This window comes from Drosophila gunungcola, unplaced genomic scaffold (assembly GCF_025200985.1).
Source record: "Drosophila gunungcola strain Sukarami unplaced genomic scaffold, Dgunungcola_SK_2 000059F, whole genome shotgun sequence".
NCBI classification, from domain to species: domain Eukaryota; kingdom Metazoa; phylum Arthropoda; class Insecta; order Diptera; family Drosophilidae; genus Drosophila; species Drosophila gunungcola.
In genome coordinates this window covers 292,203-311,175 of record NW_026453222.1, presented here as the reverse complement: position 1 = coordinate 311,175, position 18,973 = coordinate 292,203, and positions in this window count along the sequence as shown.

Below are 18,973 nucleotides of genomic sequence, written 5' to 3'. Positions count from 1 at the left end.
AGCGATTGCGTTGAATTATCACTCTCTTCGCACCCATATTTGCAACAAAAACAAAATCGGATGACATTGCCCTTTTCCTTATGCAGCTCCTTACTTGAAAAGAGTCCGCTGCTATATAGCGCTCTCTTCCGAGTTGCGCTCCCTTCACCTCCCGCTGCATCGGCGCTTCGGCCGACGTTTGTATGGCTTACTGGTGTTTTTGGAGTTCCGCTCACTTCCTCATGGTTGCTAAAGGGGGATTTTAAAATCTTACATTTTTACGGACGCTTGCTCTCTCCACAAGTTTCTCTTCTGTTGCCTCTCTTTGATGTTGAGCTTTCTGCATTGCGCTCCCAAGGGCACTCATCGACTCTGGAAGTATCTGCAAGTTGGTCTTCTACGATTGTGCGAATGGATTGCAACTATAACCTTCGTAATGATAGTCTTCCACTACCAATACGTATCCGGGCTGGAATATTGCGTACGGCTCTGAATGGCTTTTTTGGACTTGCGAGGAAAAGGCCGTATGTGACGATACCATTTCATGACTTCCGTTATGAAACTATGGCAACAGTTTCTGAGAATTTATCAGTCAAAAGAATTGGAACTAATTGCCTTAAAATTTATTTTCAAAACATATCTGGAATGAGAACTAAAACTCAGTCTGTCTTTATGAGCACTTCCAACAGTGGTTATGACATAATTATATTGGTTGAAACCTGGCTCAACCCCAACTTCAACTCCAATGAGTTCTTCGATACTAATTTATTCCATGTCTATCGCAAGGATAGAGACTTCAGCAGAATGAAGTGCGAGAGAGGTGGAGGCGTCATCGTGGCAGTCCGCCGTACCTTCTCCTGCTGCGCAGCTGTACTTTCAAACGAGGACTCTGTTCTGGACCAGTTGGCTGTTGAGGTATCTGGATTGTCTGGGAAGACTGTAATAGTTGCTTCTTATATTATCCCTGGAAGTGACTTTACGCTCTATCAGGCGAATTAAATAACATTGCCAGCCTACATGCCAGCATAGATAACTCTGTTGGTTTTGTTGTGACAGAAGATTTTAATTTGGGATTTGTTGTATGGTTATGTGATCCGCAATCCCATGCTATGGTGCCTGGCAATGTACACCAGCCACATGAAATTATTGTTATCGATGATTGTTATAGTATGGGCCTCACCCAGATAAATTATATCTTTAATGATTTGCATAGGCTACTAGATTTAATATTCATCAATTCTATTGTTCATTCCTCTGTAAGCCTTGCTGAATTTAGTATTTCTAGTTGTGATGTTCCTCATAAGCCCTTATGCTTTAATATTGAATTTTATAATTTCTTACCAGTTGCTTACTTTATTCCTATGTATAATTTTGATCATGCCAGCTTGGTTGCCGTAAGTGATTGCCTCACGTCTATGGATTGGGTTTCCTTACTATCAAATGCTTGCATTGAGACCAATTACAATAACTTTCTTGTCGCTTTAAAAAATATTCTTGACAGCACATGTTCAACCAAGGTACGGGGTTCCTATAGGCTTCCTTGGTATACAAAAGGTCTCCAGAAATATAAAAATCTAAGAAATAAGTTCTACAAACGGTTCATTAGATGGGGTAATCCATTGGATCGTGATAGATATAGACAAAATAAGCGGGAATTTGAGTTTCTTATAAATTTCTATATATTCAATACATTTCCGACATTGAAAATAGCTTAAAGTCAAATCCAAATGTGTTCTGGCGTTTTATTAATTCAAAGAAATCTTACTCTTCCATACCGTCAACTGTGTCATATAACAATACTACCGCTAATTCTGGGACAAATATTGCAAACTTATTTGCTTCCTTTTTTTCGGCCAATTTTGAGCATGCTTGTGACTGGAATTACCAGCAAATTCTAAGTAACATTCCAGAAATTTGTAATATTGGTTCCCTTGAAATTAATGATGAGGACATTTCTGAAGCTATTTCGCAATTTGACGACTCCATTAAGCCTGACATTGATGGAGTTTCTTCATATTTTCTTAAAAATGTTATCACAGTCTTCTTCAACCTCTTAAGATGATCTTCTCGTCTTCGCTACTTCAGGGTAAGTTTATTTCTAGATGGAAAATTGCCAAAATTCTTCCGGTTCATAAAGGCGGAAGCAAGTCTGAGGTTTCTAATTACAGGCCGATTGCTAAAATAAGCAATATTGCAAAGCTATTCGAGAGAATTGTAGTTAAAAAATTATCCTTTCTGATACGTACTTATATTGAGCCTAATCAGCACGGGTTCATGCCTGGTCGTTCTACTACCTCGAATTTAGCTATTTTCGCGAAACATTGCATACAAGACTTTGAGTTACATTCCCAAGTGGACACAGTTTATACTGATTTCGCCAAGTCTTTTGATAGGGTTTTTCACTCTGCCTTGCAAGCAAAACTTTTTAAGCTTGGTATTCACGGCTCTTTTCTAAATTGGATCTCTTCTTATTTGGCAAACCGATCCTATCATGTTGAAGTCAGCAGGTTTGTTTCTAACCTCTTTGAAGCAACCTCTGGTCTTCCTCAAGGCAGTTCTCTTGGTCCTTTGCTTTTCATTATTTTCATTAATGATATTTGTTTCTGCATTCAATCTGCCAAGTATCTTCTTTATGAGGATGACCTTAAAATATACATGCCCGTGAATTCCTTAAATGACAGTTATTTGCTACAATCGGACTTGAACAAAATCAGTTTATGGTGTTCAGAACAATTTACCTCTCAACCTAAATAAATGTTATGTTGTTCGCTATAGTTAATGTATCTTAAATATTCTTTCTACATATGTTATTAATAACCATTCACTCTCTGCACTTACTGAGATTATGTGCAGAGATTATGGTCCTCTTCGACAGTAAATTTTTGTTTATTAACCATATGAACCATGTTCTGCCGAAGGCATATGCAACGTTCGGATTTGTCAAAAGAAACACTATACTTTTTAAGGACCCATACGCACGACTGACAGCGTTCAAGAGTGGAATATGCTTCCTTTATTTGGCACCCGTCAAGTGTTGTTCATATCAATAGAATTAAGAGGCTGCAGAAAAAGTACCTAAAATTTGCACTTCAGCCGTTAAACTTTTTGGAACCTTTGCCAGCTTACTCTAGCCAATGTTGCCTACTGCATACCTGCAGTCTAGACGATCGCCGTTCGATAGCGAGCTTGCTCTTTATCAATGATGTTATAATTGGTAATATAGATAGTCCATTCATATTAAACTCAATTAAATTCAATATTCCTGCCAGGAGTCTCCGTACCATCATCCCATTTAATGAGCCAATCTTAAGAACTTTAAGACTCTTTAACTCTTTGCCACTAAGTATTCGATTGGTTTGGGGATCCAAGAAGGATGTGCTTAGGCAATTACTTAGGGAATATTTTTTATTTAATACTTAGTTTTAAGTTAAGTTAGCTGATAGCCAGATAAGGATTTATCCATTGGCAAATAAATAAAAATAATTTAAAAAAATGAAGACAAAAGGTTTTGAACCAGTGTAACATGGTTTAGGCGCAAGTCTTAACCATTACACCACATGACAAACTGAGCTCGGTCTAACAAGATGTAAACTAGAAGCCAGAAAGAGCGGGTTCCACTGCTGGAATCCGTTATACATTATATATTTTTGTTTGAGATGTCCTATCATGTATTGTATAATCTGTGCTGATATCCAAAATTGGAAGTCAGTTTTACGAATTGAAGTATTAAAGTAAGTAATTTTTGAAAGCCGGCTCTTGTGTCTTGTGATGGTGGTGAAAATTGAAAACATTGTTTTAATATTTTATTTTAAAAAATTTCTGTTGCTACAATGGCAACTATTTCATTGCAACTATTTTTTAAAAATCATAAAAACAATAATTAAGTCTAGTTTAAACAATTTTTAAACATAAAACATACATTACTTACACGTCTGCACTGCTCAGCTTGACTGTTTCTTTACTGTTTTCGAATTGACAGTAAGTATCGGTCTTATACAATTATGTTATAGCCTGATTTCATTGGCGCATAAATGGACTTTTTAAATGTGCCTGATTCCATCAGCACGAACAACTAATCTGGGTTTGTTTACTTTCGAATTGTCGCAAATCCAAACAAAATAAATTAACAATCATGTATATGAGTGAGTTTACGGAACTTTGTGTTAATCCCATAATCGTATTGTGGCATTTGCCAACTTTGACGACAAGAAAGGGGAGCTGATAGTCTCGTTTGACGGGTTTGCTGAGGAGCCCACCACAGTTTCTTTCTTAGAGCAAAATCACCCTATATGTTTTTATATAGTTTTTTCCTGCCAGATTTCCAGCATTAATGCATTGCTTTTATAGTGGTGGCACTAACGAAACGACAAAAAATTGATATTAACGCAAAACTAAATATAATTTGGAAAGTTTTTCCTCTGTTAATGATTTATGCACTTATTTTAGCCTTTGATGAATGATATGGTGATATGGGGATCACCCGATCCATTAATATCTGCTGGATTTCCCCCATAAATATCATCCAGCGTTTAACCCCGCAGGTCAAATGAAGACAATATCTTCCTATTCTTTCATATCGAATTGGCATTTGTTCATTTAATTGCATTTATCTTAAACTAAAACCGCATACTTGGCTAGTAGGCATCTCCATTTCCTAAAAACCCAAAAATAGCCAAGTAAAAATCATCTAAATACTTAAAAAATACTTAACCACTACCGAATTTACAGCCTACTGCTCGCAACGTCGAGTTGAAGCGTAATTAATTCGTCTCTTTCTAGCACATGCACCTCTCATGGAAGAAAAAGCCGCTGAAGCGGAATTTGGTCGCTGAAGCAGAAAACCCGCCTGTCTGAGTAGGCCTTTAAATCGCATTTATTTTAAATTCGGCATTTAGCCTTATGGGAGTCTTTGTGGAAATACCGTAGGCAAAAAAAGCTTACAATCATTTTGTATGAAATTTCAGTGCGCATTAGGCTAAATGCTTTTTAATGCGTCAATGGAACCAGCCCATTGAACGACTGCCTGACGTAGGTACTGTTTTTTATTTGTAGTTAGATTTATGTTCTCTTATCCTTGTTTTAAATTTCATTATATATTTTTTGACACGTTTCTTTGTCCGTTCCTTTGCATCGAATTTTGTAAACTAAATTGCTTCTGTCAGTTGGTTTTATTTTTTTTTTGGTTTTATAAAATATATATTCTTATGTGTTTGTTGGCTGGTGGGCAATTACTATTGTTTCAATTGTTTTGTAGCAGTCAGATTTCATTAGTAGTTCCGATAATTTTGTTTTTTGGGTGCTTGTTTTTTTTTTTTTAATTATAATTATTTTTTTTTTTTTGTTTTTTTGGGTATATCTTTTCCGATATGCCTAACAACCGTCTGATACAGCCATTTGCTGTATTTTTAATCAGGGTTCTTGGATGTTAATATTTGCATGTCTGACAAAAAGGGAATCTAAGTATGTTATTTTATAGTTGTCTTCTAATTCTATTGTAAATTTTAAATTGTAATGGAACGATTTGGACGTGCCCAGAGTAGTTTAGATGTTATCTTCCTTCATTGTCGCAAATAGTTATTTTGTTAGTGTCTTTGGCTTTTGAAATATTAATTTTATTGTATACAAAATCTAAATAACATCCATAAAAATATAAAATTTACAATAGAATTAGAAGACAACAAGAAGTTACCATACTTAGACTATCTTATTATCAGATATTGAAACGAAATAAAATTAAAATGGAGCAAAAAACCTACAGCATCAAGACGAATAATAATCTTTAACTTAAAACATCCAAGGACAATGATTATAATGTTGTAGTTTAATTAAAAATTCATTTTTAACTTTATTTAGTTTCATTTATTTAGCTGGAGCAGCTGTTGTTGCCGCTTCCAGCTCTTAGGAGTTTCTTGTGTTATCAATATGACTTAGGAGCTAAAGAGGTCTAAGTCTCGCCGTATATAGCTATGCTCGCTTAGGCTGGAGCACGGAGGTATATGCACACACATGAAGTCCGCTCGTGATACAATTATGCTGACACTTGCACTTTCTGTGTGCGGGCCAAGGCATATCGATCGGTTCGTATTTCGGCCACTTGGGTTTATGACCGGGACTTTGAAGTATGTTAACACTGCAACAAAGTGTTACAGTGTGTACCCTTTTAGTTCTCTTGGTACAGTGGGTGCTCCGATATATGTGCATACGACATCTCCCTACTTTTGAAAAATAACGTAATATAATGAAGTTATTTTCCAATTTAATTATGGATTTTATAAAGTTTAAGAAATGATATTATTTAAAGCAATTCTTTTTTTTTTTTGTTTGTAATTTTAATTAATTTTTTATAGTTATTGTTCTTATATTATGTATAGCCACACGTGATATATTTCTAAGGAACCAAATTGATTATGAAATACACATTTTTAATCTATCTTTGTGTGCTAATTGTTTTTTATTTTTATTATTTGATTTTTATGTTATCTCCATCGCATAGACGTTCTACCTTATAGGGACCTTTGTATTTAAAATCTAACTTATGTCCTGTTTCATTTTTCAATAAAACCTGATCTCCTATTCTTAACTCAAAATCTAAAGTATTTTTGTCGTAATTAATTTTTTTTGTGATTCTAACATTATTTTGATTCTTTAGCATAGTCGTCTATATTATATAGGGGTTTTATCTTATCTATAATTGTTGTAATCCTTTAGCACCAAAACAAATAACACAGTGAGATTGGTTTTATATTTTAGTTATTATTTTATGAGCTTTTAATAACACACGCCACATGCTCAGGAATCGTGAAAAAGGAAAGAGACAAATTCAAATGTGACCAGGTTATAAATTATAGAATTGGGCTATTCAGTTCGAGGAACTGATTGGCCTTGCCGACGTGTGATTGCTGAGTACACTGCTTGCGTTAGACGTTACGCAATAGCTGGGTGCACTGATTGGTGTCGGCGCTTCGCGGTGGCAGGGTGCACTGCTTGGTGTCGGCGCTTCGGAAGGGCCGGTTGTGCACTCCTGGTGTCGTCGTGTCTCGTCGTTTGAGTACGTCGGGTTCGTAGTGTTCTGGGTCGTTTTAGAGGAACGAACTACTTACTTTTCTAGTGGGATTTGGGAATGTAGGGCATCGTTAGTTGTCTTCTAATTCTATTGTAAATTTTAAATTGTAATGGAACGATTTGGACGTGCCCAGAGTAGTTTAGATGTTATCTTCCTTCATTGTCGCAAATAGTTATTTTGTTAGTGTCTTTGGCTTTTGAAATATTAATTTTATTGTATACAAAATCTAAATAACATCCATAAAAATATAAAATTTACAATAGAATTAGAAGACAACAAGAAGTTACCATACTTAGACTATCTTATTATCAGATATTGAAACGAAATAAAATTAAAATGGAGCAAAAAACCTACAGCATCAAGACGAATAATAATCTTTAACTTAAAACATCCAAGGACAATGATTATAATGTTGTAGTTTAATTAAAAATTCATTTTTAACTTTATTTAGTTTCATTTATTTAGCTGGAGCAGCTGTTGTTGCCGCTTCCAGCTCTTAGGAGTTTCTTGTGTTATCAATATGACTTAGGAGCTAAAGAGGTCTAAGTCTCGCCGTATATAGCTATGCTCGCTTAGGCTGGAGCACGGAGGTATATGCACACACATGAAGTCCGCTCGTGATACAATTATGCTGACACTTGCACTTTCTGTGTGCGGGCCAAGGCATATCGATCGGTTCGTATTTCGGCCACTTGGGTTTATGACCGGGACTTTGAAGTATGTTAACACTGCAACAAAGTGTTACAGTGTGTACCCTTTTAGTTCTCTTGGTACAGTGGGTGCTCCGATATATGTGCATACGACATCTCCCTACTTTTGAAAAATAACGTAATATAATGAAGTTATTTTCCAATTTAATTATGGATTTTATAAAGTTTAAGAAATGATATTATTTAAAGCAATTCTTTTTTTTTTTGTTTGTAATTTTAATTAATTTTTTATAGTTATTGTTCTTATATTATGTATAGCCACACGTGATATATTTCTAAGGAACCAAATTGATTATGAAATACACATTTTTAATCTATCTTTGTGTGCTAATTGTTTTTTATTTTTATTATTTGATTTTTATGTTATCTCCATCGCATAGACGTTCTACCTTATAGGGACCTTTGTATTTAAAATCTAACTTATGTCCTGTTTCATTTTTCAATAAAACCTGATCTCCTATTCTTAACTCAAAATCTAAAGTATTTTTGTCGTAATTAATTTTTTTTGTGATTCTAACATTATTTTGATTCTTTAGCATAGTCGTCTATATTATATAGGGGTTTTATCTTATCTATAATTGTTGTAATCCTTTAGCACCAAAACAAATAACACAGTGAGATTGGTTTTATATTTTAGTTATTATTTTATGAGCTTTTAATAACACACGCCACATGCTCAGGAATCGTGAAAAAGGAAAGAGACAAATTCAAATGTGACCCGGTTATAAATTATAGAATTGGGCTATTCAGTTCGAGGAACTGATTGGCCTTGCCGACGTGTGATTGCTGAGTACACTGCTTGCGTTAGACGTTACGCAATAGCTGGGTGCACTGATTGGTGTCGGCGCTTCGCGGTGGCAGGGTGCACTGCTTGGTGTCGGCGCTTCGGAAGGGCCGGTTGTGCACTCCTGGTGTCGTCGTGTCTCGTCGTTTGAGTACGTCGGGTTCGTAGTGTTCTGGGTCGTTTTAGAGGAACGAACTACTTACTTTTCTAGTGGGATTTGGGAATGTAGGGCATCGTTAGTTCGAGCTGCCGGACATCGTTTGTTTCGACCTGCCGTTTTATTCCGTATCGTTTCCGGGTCGGAAGCCGGAAACGTGACTTCTGGTAGGAACTCACTGAGATGGGCCGGAATTACGCAAACCGTGCCGGGCTCAGCGATCACGACCGGGCCTGAGTGTGTACTAAAAAACCACACCGGGCATCGGTGATCCTCACCAGGTCGTAGAGCCGACTTGAAATCAAACTCTTACGGATCCACCACTACCAAGACTAACTACCAGAACACTTACCCAGGTATTCCTACTAGTTGTTGTTTCCTCGAGAATCGTCGGAACGCAAGTGACTGGTCTGGGGCAGTGTCTCCGCTTATATAGGCGCTGCTTAGTGTGACCAGATCGGACGATGATGATAATCCCGCTTTGGGTAATCGGGTTTATTGGGCGATGATTATCGGCTATCGATAACTTCGTCGAGTAAGTGTGACCGGGTGCTGTTGGCTTTGGGCGCGCGTTTGAATAATAAAAGGCCAGTATTTGGAATGTTCTTTTAAGCTTTAATGTGAAAGTTGAATTTTATATATTTGTGATGGTGGGTCGTCATCCTGTTCCTTCTTTGTGTCCTTGTGTTGTCATAGTCGTCTTCGTTGAGTTAATTCCCTCTCTTCTGGCTGGTGCCTGTCTTGCGACCGGTGCCGCCCTGGTTGGTCTTCGGCCTCCAGCTGGACCTGCCACGTCCACGGCCCCGAGTATGATGACTCGACGCCGCTGCCGGTTTAGGCTCTCCAGGTTTTCCCGGTATTTTTTTAGGGAGCTTTCCAGTTTCTTGTCCATTCTGAAATAAGCAATGCTTTTGGTGATCAGTTGGGAGATATCACTTTAAGCAACTTCGTTCTCTACAACAGGTTTCAGTTCGTTGATGTATGCTCTGTGTGTTTTTCCTGTCGCCGTATGTCTTATTGTTGCTATAGCTGTTGAAACGAAACCCGTCACTGGGTGTTGTCTTTTCCATACGAGATCTCCTTCTTTGGGTCTCCAGTCTCTTTTCCGTAGGTTGTATGATCTGGCTTGGTCTTGTTCTGCTTTTCCCATGTTCCGATGTGCTAGTTTGCTACTTGCCTCTATCGTTTCCTTTACCATTCCGGAACCAGGAGTGGTTTCGTTATAAAGGCTCCCAGGTAGTCGTACTTCCCGTCCGTATAGTAGGTACGCCGGGCTGTATCCTGTTGATTCTGACCTGCTGCTATTGATGGCCATTGCTATTTCGGGTAGCCAGTCGTCCCACCGTGTGTGTTCGGTTCCAGAAAATTGAGCTTTTATAGTTTTTATTTTCCTATTTGCCCTCTCGGCTGGGTTCTCTTGCGGGGTGTAGGCGCTGTTAACTGGTGGACGATTCCCCATTTTTGTAACTGTGCCTTAAACTTATTACTCGTAAACTGTACCCCGTTGTCCGAGATGAGTAATTTTTTTTGGTGTACCATATCGTGTGAGGATCTGTTCCCGTAAAACTTTTAATACAATTTCTGTTGTTGCTTTTCTGACGGCTGCTAGCTCCACCCAATTGGATAACTTGTCGAAAATCACTGGAAGCATCCATCGGTATCTGCCAGTAGCCACTTTTCAGATCCAATGTGCTTATGTATTTTGCCTCGCGGAGTTGGTTAAGAATGTGATCCATTCATGGTACTGGTTTTGTGGCTTGCAAATGTGATTTACTCCTTTTAGTTGGCTCATCATCTCTAACTCCCTTTTGAGGGTTTCTTGGATCTGTGCGTCTGTTAAATCCCCTGTTTCTAGTGATCCGATGCCGTGTCTCTTGTGTTTCTTGCTTCTGAGTTGGTTCCTCATCTTCTTTTTAATTTTCGCTGTGATGCCTTCGCATTCTAGTGAAGCGTTGCATTGTTCTAAGAAGTCTATTCCCAAGAGTAGGTCTCCGATCACCTCGTCGAGGACTAGTAGTGTTGTTGTGTTTGTTTGTGTCCCGAGTTGTATTGGTACTTCTAGTGCCTCTGTGACCGTTCTGTTTGTTCCGTCTGCAAGTCTTATGGCTCCAATAACTTGTTTTTTTCCCATGTCTGGCTATTCTGCTGGCTAGTTCTTGGCCGACAAAACTCCGTGTGGCTCCTGTGTCAATTGCACCGCGAATTCTTGTGCTGCCTATGTTGACTTGTGCTAGTAGGCGTCGACCGTTGAACTTTAGTGATGTTGCGGGTGTGGTGTGTGCCCTGGGTGCCCGCTCTGATCCCATGGGCGTCTTCCGTTTTCCGTCGTTTCATACCTGCGGCAGCATTGAATTGTTCGTATTCCGTCCTGTCCGCATATCCAGCAAAACAGTCTTGGTTGGTTATTGCATCCACGTGCTATGTGTCCCACTGCTTTGCACCGCGAGCATCTATTGTTCATGTCCCAAGATCTTGTGACGCCTCTGTTAAGTACTGGTTGTGTTTCTTGGGGTCTCCACTGGTTCCTTGATGGTCTCGAGTAACTTCCTTGTGGTTGGTGTCCCAAGCGAGTTTCCGGTGTTTGTTGCGTTGTCTGCTGTGCTGTAGTGGTTGTAGTGCCTCGAATTCCTCGGCTAGTCGGAGGTATTCCGCTATGGTTTGGCATTCTCCACGCTTAGCATATCGCTTGAACTCCACTCGACTGTTTCGGTACACCCACTCCAGTTTTTTTTCTTCTGTGAGCGTAGTGAATCGCATGATTTTCCTGAGCTCTAGCTTATGCATATTCCTTCGCTGGCTCGTTCTCGCCCTGGTGTCTATGTGTGATGCTTTCCATAGCTTTCTCCTCATGATCCGCTGGCCTGTAATACTCTAGGAATTCTTTCCGAAAGGTGCTCCATGACGGCTTCGGGTTTGGGTGGGTGTGCCCCCAATCCAAGGCACAGCCTCTGAGAAGTATTACCACTGCTCCTGCTGCATGATCTAGATCTATGCCGTATGCCTCTGCTAATTCCTCTGTTCAGTAGAACTAATGAACTCTTCCGGGTTTCCAGTTCCGTCGTATTCTTCTCCCCAACTTCGTATTACTCCCATCGTGGCCACTTTATTTCCTTCTGTCCTTGTGGGCTTAGGTTTTCCTTCGACAAACTCCGTCGGGTTCGGCACTTGCAGGTATTTATGGTTTTCCTCGATGTGTTCCTCTGTGTCGGTTGTCCCACTAATGCCTTTCGGTGGGTTTACTGTTTGTCTTCGCATGTCTTCGCACAGTGTTTCTGGTTTGACCTCGAATTCTATTAGATAGGCTTCCAGTTGGGCTTTATTGGTATTGCTTATCCAGCCTCGAGTTAACTTGTCTGCCATTGTTTTTTTTTTGTGTTGTGTTGAGGAAGAGGGTAAACGATCTTTGGTGTTTCTATTTGAGGATACTGTCTTTTTGTGTTCAATTTGCTCGGGCGCCACTGTAACGACCCTGACCCTGGCGGTATAGGTCGCCTTGGCCAGGGTTCTAGACAGAAATTTATTTCCTCTTTTGATCGGGGGGTAGGTACCCTTTCCCCAAAGAATAACACAAATCGAACGCTACAGAGTATGGTTATATTTTAATAGTACGATTGATTAAGACTACGTTTTCTAACTATAATTATATCGAGCGTGATACTAATTGATAAGTGCCGTCGACGCTGCTGAAGGGCCGAATGTGGTACTGCTTGTTGATATCGACGCTGCGGAAGGGCCTAGTACATCGCAGCTCGTTGAGTATCGCACTGCTTTGTGTGCGGGATCGGCGCTACGGAAGGGCCGTATGTTGCACTGCTTGTTGCTGGCGCTGCGCACTGGTTCGGGGAACTGCTTGGCGTTACCGACGTGTGATGGCTGAGTGCACTGCTTGTGTTCGACGTTGCGCGGTAGCTGTGTGCACTGATTGGTGTCGGAAGGGCTGATTGTGCACTGCTTGGTGTCGACGCTGCGCGGTGGCTGGGTGCACTGCTTGGTGTCGGCGCTTCGGAAGGGCCGGTTGTGCACTACTTGATGTCCTCGTGTCTCGTCGTTCGAGTACGTCGGGTTCGTAGTGTTCTGGGTCGTTTTTTTTTATATATATTTTTTATATATTTGTGACGGTGGGTCGTCACAATATTTTGTTCTCTTATGACAAGACGGATTGCTCACCATGCTTTTACATCCCTGGTTATCTTCAAACAACTTCATTGGCTTATCAAATTTAATGTAAATGCTTTCTAAGAGGAACTTAAGTCCTAATGCTTATCTTACAGCTTCAAACAATGCCATGTATTCTGCTTCAGTAGATGAAGCTGCTACAGAATTCTGTCTTTTTGTATTCCAACAAATTAAATTTGAATTAAACATTTTAAAAAGGTAACCAGATGTACTTTTTCTGTCACTTTCATTTCCACCCCAATCTGAGTCGACATAGCCAACAAATATGTGTTCGTAATTTATATTTTTCTTGAAAATTAACTTCAAATCAATGTTTCCTTTAAGATACCTTAAGACCCTTTTTAAACATTGCCATAGCTCTGTATTATTTTTATTAGTATATCTACTTAGGATATTCACAGCAGTAGCTATATCAGGACGTGTACAAAGCATTATGTACATTAAACTATCAATTAAATTTCGAGCATCGTATTTGTCGTCTGCATTTAACATTTCACAATCTAGTTTAGACGGAAGCGGAGTATTTACAGAATTGCAGTCTTCCATATTAAACTTATTTAAAACCTTTTTAATATACGCAGATTGGCTTAAAGATATCTGATCTCGGCCAATTTCTATTTTCATTCCAATAAAGTAACGTATTTCATTCTAAATTTTGTCATTAAGTATTGCTTAAAATTGTTTAATACTTTTAAACTAAGTCATCCACATATAGTAAGAAATACATATTTTTCTTGATATCGCCTCTATCTTGAACATATATGCAACGATCAACGGGTGAATTATTAAATCTGCATTCTTTTAATGCCTGCTTAAAAACTTCAAACCAGCATCTAGCTGCTTGTTTGAGCCCATAAATGGCTTTGTTCAATTTGCATACGTTTTCACGATTACAAATAATTCCTTGAGGAACTTTCATATATATTTCCTCCTTCAGCGTACCATTGAGAAAAGCAGTTTTAACATCCATGTGACGTACTTTAAAATTATATTGATTTGCAATCGATAAAATAAAACGGAAACTAGAAATTCTCGCAACAGGAGCGAACGTTTCGACGTAGTCTATTTGATATATTTGTGTAAGACCGCGTGCAACTAATCTTGCTTTATATCTAATTGAATTTCCCGTTTCATCATGCTTCAAAGTTAATACACACTTACAATCTACAATGTTCTGATTTTCAGGCCTTTTAACAATAGTCCATGTTTTATATAATTCATGAGCAGAGAGTTCGACCTTGATAGCTTCGACCCATAATGACTTATCTTTTCTACTTTGTACTTCATCAAATGAATAAGGAACTTCATAAGAAACAGTGTGAGCATTTATTATAAAATTATTTAGACTGTTGTTTTCGCTATCCTTACTTTCGTTTAGAATCTCTTGTTCAAAGCTCTCATTTTGAACATTTTTATTTACGTAATCCTTACTCTCATTTAGGATCTTTAGTTTAAAATGTTCCATACTCTCATTCTGGAAATTTTCATTTACGTTATTCTTACTCTCATTCAGGAAATCTTGTTCAAAATATTCCATACTCTCATTCTGGAAATTTTCATTTACTTTATCCCTACTCTCATTCAGGAAACCTTATTCGAAATATTCCTTACTCTCCTTCAGGAATTAAATTTTCTTATTATTATCCTTACTATCATTCAGGATTTCACTTTTAGTAGCTCTAGCGTTAACCATATTTGTCTCATCTACAACTTCGTCTCTGGCAACCATAAATTTTTCATTTTCAATATCCCATACCTTTAAGCCATTTGGTTCGTACCCGAAAAATATAGTTTTAAACGATTTATCGTCAAATTTCCGTTTCCTATCTTGTTATGCACATAAACAGTCGAACCAAATATTTCTGTTCTTTCTCAAGAGAAGTATTTAGTTTTCCGATGGAGACCCAACGGTTCTTACTTGGGCATGTGAGTTGTCTCTAGTGTTTTTATTTGTTCCACCATGGTTATTACCTCAATAATATACACAACCTTTATTGTTATTATTGATCTGGTTATTATAGTTTTGGTTAAAACCGTTAGTTTGGTTGTATCTATTGTTTTGGTAGTAACCTCAGGTGTTACCCCTACCACGATAATTATTTCTGAAATTATTACCACGATAGTTGTTTCCTCTTTGTATGTAAAATATTGAGTTGGCGTTGCCTGTCATTTCAGTACTCACTATAGTTGAAAAGTTGCCTGCTTCGAAAATTGTTTTTAGGCGACCATGCTCACAATTTTTAACCATTGTAGTGATGGCTTCCTTTGTGCTGAATTTGTCAGCGTGTTCGGCCGATAGGCCTTCATCAATGTACGAAGCTTCAAGGAGCCATCGTAGGTTGTCTATTTATATTGTAAACTTTTCTGCTGTTTTGCCTTTCTGGCATGTTTTCGCCATTTTGGCTTTGATACGTCGGATGTTTCGCCGACTATAGTGTCTTGCAAATTTTTTATGATTGAATTTATTGTTAATTCATTCTGTACTTTGTATAGTGTAGACTCTATAATTTTTTATTTAATGACTTCTACAGCCAAATCTTCGAATGTGCCTTTAGTCAAGTTAACCAACTTCAAGGCTGTTATGAATCTTTGAAGGTTTAGCCTTTGCCTTTTCATCGGCCATTGTGGTCGGTTTTTCTTTATAAGGCTAACGTTTGTATCGGAGTCTGTTAAGTCCTGATCTGATAATTCATATTGAATAAGGACGGCGGGAATGGTGAAGTTATTAATATCTTTTTCCTCTATTTCGGGACCTGTACAGAAGGGGTCATCTGTCTCAACCGGCTCAAGTGCTGGCGAATCTGATAATTCTGGATCGTCTCTAGTTTCTACTGTCAATGGAGTATTTAATATAGGTGGTACAGAAATAGTTAAATTGTACCTTTGCTTTATAAGTATTAAGTTCGATCGCAATTTGATCAAGAACCTAGATACTTCAGACTTGTCTATCCGGTCTCTCTGGTCATGTATTAGTATATGCGCTGTGTTAAAGGGTTTTACTAATATTTCACCATGTTTATTTACTGTAATTTGCTGTACTGTACTGTTTTTTGCTAACGACTTTAAGGATTTGTCAAAATCACTTTTTAAGTTATTTTACTCCTTATATAACTCATTCCATTCCATTATTTAATGGAATATTAATATTATTTCTTTGAAACCATCTTTAAAATATTTCTTCCCGTTATTTCATTATCGTTTATGACTGATTTTACTTATATACCTGGAATGGTACTCAATACTATTGCTTTTTGTGTATTTGAGCAATGAATTAATGGAGAAAACCCTAGATTGTACCTATTTATATATTTATATTCGAAATCTGAAATTAATAGAGGCTCTGCTCCGTTCCTAACTATGGCTAATACTTTATTCTCAAAATTTGATTCCTTATCGATAGTAATTATAATGGAATCCCGTGTATTTTTTTTTTAATTTAATTTATTTTTTTTATGTTTTTAATTATTTTTATTTCATTTTCAATAATAATAATTCAAAACAAGGTAATTTTTTTGTTGAAAACATTTAGTTCTTTCTTTAATATCTCACTGTCAACATATAAATATTTGTATTTAATTCTTCTTTTACATCTAGATCCATTTTGGGTGCTTTTTCAGAATTGTGTGTTTAAGGATTTAGTGTGTAGCATAGGCTGTACCTCTATGGTGGGGCACCGGTGCTGGCTGCACAGGTGTAATGGGGTGAGCACAATGGTCCCTCGCAGTCGTTCGGACACGTCTTCTTCAGCTTGGGAATCCCAATTTTTTCTGGTGGAGGCAGATTTTGGTTAGGTCTGGCAAGATTTTAAATTACGAGGTAGGTGGATGTGTGTGTGGCTGTGATTTTGTTTTTTCGTTCTGTAAGTAAATTTTTTATGTGTTCAACTTCGGCATGTATGTTAACCGAGTGTTCCAACTAATTTCATTTCCGCTTTTCAGCAGCTTCAGTAGCTCAGCCATTCTGGCTTTTAATATTTTCACCAAGCCACTACGTTTTGCACACATCACACTCTAATCACTCCATTTTTAATTTTTAGTAGATGTTTTCGCCCTCTGAGTTCCATTGATTCCATCGGCTACTGCTGTCAACAGCGTTGTAGTTGTAGTTCGTCTTATGTTGATTTTTAACTTTATTTAGTTTCATTTATTTAGCTGGAGCAGCTGTTGTTGCCGCTTCCAGCTCTTAGGAGTTTCTTGTGTTATCAATATGACTTAGCAGCTAAAGAGGTCTAAGTTTCGCAGCTGCGCTGCCAACAGCGTCAGCGAAGAGAGGGTTATGTATTCCTAAGTATATAGCTATGCTCGCTTAGGCTGGAGCGCGGAGGTATATGCACAGAAAAACGACTAAATCTAAACTAATGCAAGGTGAAACACACCATAAATCTTACTCAACTAACAACATAAAAACATATTAAAAAAAACACCTATGACCCAATGTACGAAAATCGGCCACACTCCAAATTTTGACGAAGCAACGGAAACAACACTACAGGCAGCGGTTGACTTTAGAAACTACTTTCGTAGTTTTGAAAAAATCAATTTTTTTCATTATTTTAATCTATATGTGTCTGGGACTACGCTGCAGAAAGGATTTTGTCGAAATAATATTTTTCGCATGTTCCTGGTAACCATTAGGTACCTATTTCAATCAAGTTATACACCGTAATTTACCTTAAAAACCGATTTCCCGAAAGTAGTGTTTGTTTGGCCGCCGATTAACACTTTTTTAGAAGAACTAGTCCGATTTTAATAGTTTCTTTTTCCTATTGTGTACAAAAAATACCGCTATGTTTGGCCTCGTACGATTTTTCTAATAAGTAAAAAAAAAAGCGAAAAAAAAAATGAATTTTTCACTTTAAAAAAAACTACCCCCGGAAAACATAGTCGGCGTAACTACGAAACTAACGAATACAATTTTTCTGATTTCTGATCAACCCCTTGCCAAAACGTGATATAAGCGGAACCAGTGCAGTTTTTACATGTGTTATGAAAAGCAGATTCCAAGGTTCTGGAAACTTTTTTTTAAGTTAAAGCAACCTGTCATCGAAAATTTCATCCGCAGTATTTCGCAAGTATGAGTAATGGCCTAACGCCAAGATCAGCAAGCTGTCACTTTTACATACATAACGGCTACATTACAGCCCTTAACACCCAGATGAGTAATCATAGAATTCCGTTGGGGTCCTGCTTTGATGTGAACTGCGTACAGCAGGTGAATGCGGTTGTGGCGTCTCCAATTCTTAGGGAAAACTCATGTGCGATTCCATCGCTTCTGGTGCCTTTAGTGATGAAACCACTGCAACTTCCAATTGGAGAAAGAGTCAAAATATTTCCTTCCCTGGAATTGTCAGGCGTGATCTATGTGCAGGCGTGACCATGGGCCTCTTGCTGGTCCCTAGTGGTGAGTTGGTGAATTTAAATCGTAGTGTACCAATAGGTTGTCTGATCTCACGAGCGAGTTTTTACTCGCAGAAAGCCATGTTGTGCTTCTTCTGTCAAGTCCAGTGGAGTAGGCTGTGTAAGAACGCCTGCAGCTGCTTCTTATCTTTGGGGGCTCATGCTTCCGTAATAGCCTTAATCTTACCACTTCATCACTTCCTAAGAATTGAACGGACAATACTCTAAATTGGCATTTGTCTTTTTGTAGACGAAGACCTCCTCTGTCAAAGCGATCTAGTACATCTTGATGTATTAGGTCTAATTGTTCCTCTGATTTCCCCATGATTACTATATTGTCAAAGCATTTTAGCACACCTCGTATATGTTGTAGAGTACTCTCGATGAAATTTTGGAAATACCTGAGGCGGCTGATATTTTAAACCGTAGCCTGTTGACTTTAAACGCGCACTTGGGCGTCGACAACCTGTGCAGCAGCGCCGATTTATCGATCTTTTAAGGATTATTTTAACGTTGACTTGTAATCGCCACATGGCGAGTGGCAATAAGAAAATGAATTCAGAAATTCTGCTGGACTATTAAATGATGGATCAGTTCTGACCCAAGGTTTCCATCTCGACTTAAAAAAATGATAAGCCGACCAACACTACCTGATTCATTGAATCCTCTCATTGCGATCGGTTGTTATTTCACTATGTCTCTTTGCAA